At 51.5% G+C, this 1,398-nt stretch overlaps 1 long non-coding RNA gene across 1 annotated transcript; it reads right to left on the bottom strand.

Annotated features, from left to right (window-relative positions):
* LOC127150817 (uncharacterized) lies at window positions 1–1,129 on the bottom strand. The gene is made up of 3 exons (XR_007823409.1): window positions 880–1,129; window positions 743–806; window positions 1–132 (listed from the first exon to the last, which is right to left on the bottom strand). It is a non-coding gene; the product is annotated as an uncharacterized LOC127150817 (long non-coding RNA).
* Window positions 1,130–1,398: the final 269 nt, after the last annotated feature.

Below are 1,398 nucleotides of genomic sequence, written 5' to 3'. Positions count from 1 at the left end.
TAATGAAAAGTACTCAAACTCAAATGCGAAAGTCTGAAATAAAGATAAGCGGAAGCGGTAGTCCCTATGGCCCTTCACGGTCTCACTTCGGGTCGCTCGCCAGCTTGCCCTTGCCCTTGCCTCGTCCTCTACCTGAAAACATAAAATGAAGAGAGTGAGTATAAAAATACTCAGTAAGGGACCCACTACTAGTCCCACTAGGTGCCTGTTAACTTCCTGTTAGAGTCCTGATAACTGGTACCCAATCTCTGGCACGTTCCCGAACACGTGCAATCATGCGCTCCCGTAGGAACGTAACTCTGGTCTTCGGTGCCCCGGGGGACACCTAGGACAGTCGGGATGCGAGGACCCCGTCGAGTCACTCGAGTCATATCTATATCCATGCTAGACTGGTGTCCCGTCGGACCACACAGTCCTCAATAGGTGGTGATCCCGAAGGACACCCATGCAGGTACGACTCTAACAGATTAAGCTAACAAGTACCCTAATTGCAGTATACATACACATGGCATCAGCATATAACATGTCACATAAATCATCTCTACACTCTCTCCGTCCCGACATTCGTCGTATAGCCATAACAGCTCTTGCCACACATAACAGGCTATAGTATAACTATATCGTCATTTGCATCATACTATCATTTATCTCAGGCAACGTACTGTCTAATCCTTAACATGAAAAGTCGGGGCATACATAGTCTCATACTTCTAAACATGAAGCTAGTAGTAGAATCTCTTACCTGGAGATCTACTTGTCGAGTCCTAACCGCGAGGCAGTACGCTTTCCAAGCGACGAAGTCCTAACTGTTTAATATGCCAAAATTCGTAATTAGGTCGCCAACGACTATCGGTTCAAGACTCATTTGAAATAACTTACCCTAGAGAGGTTGCAGTGCTCGAGCCCCCCTGCTGAAGAATTCCCGCGCTGCAGCAATTACTTGGTCCAAGACGTCCCTTAAGGAAAATAACTTAATTTTAGTCCCAAATTAATTTAATTGACGTCCGAAGCATGGAGTCTTACTGGGAAATGCCACAATAATTAATTAAATTACCAAAATTTAGGTGGATGGAGCCAATTTGGTCTTGGCGGCTCGGCTGGAAGAAGACAGGGACCGGCTCGGCTTGGCGCAGGCGCGGCTCGGCTCGGTACAGGAAGCTACGCGTGCGGCTCGGCTTGCAACAGGGAGGAGATGCGGCTCGGCTACGCGGAAACGCGTGGCGCGGCTTCCCACGCGGACGCGGCTCACACGCGGAGAGGGCTGGACGCGGCGCGGCTTCGGCTTCGGCTTCGGGCTCGGGCGCGCGGATGAGGAGCGGCTCCGGGTTCGGGTTCGACGGCTGGAGGCACACTCGGCGTTGGCTGCTGGGCTTCAGTCGGCGCGACGGCGCGACGGCC

Source organism: Cucumis melo, chromosome 9 (assembly GCF_025177605.1).
Source record: "Cucumis melo cultivar AY chromosome 9, USDA_Cmelo_AY_1.0, whole genome shotgun sequence".
Taxonomy (NCBI): Eukaryota; Viridiplantae; Streptophyta; class Magnoliopsida; order Cucurbitales; family Cucurbitaceae; genus Cucumis; species Cucumis melo.
Note: the sequence above shows the minus strand (reverse complement) of the source record. Positions and strands in the feature narration are given on the sequence as shown.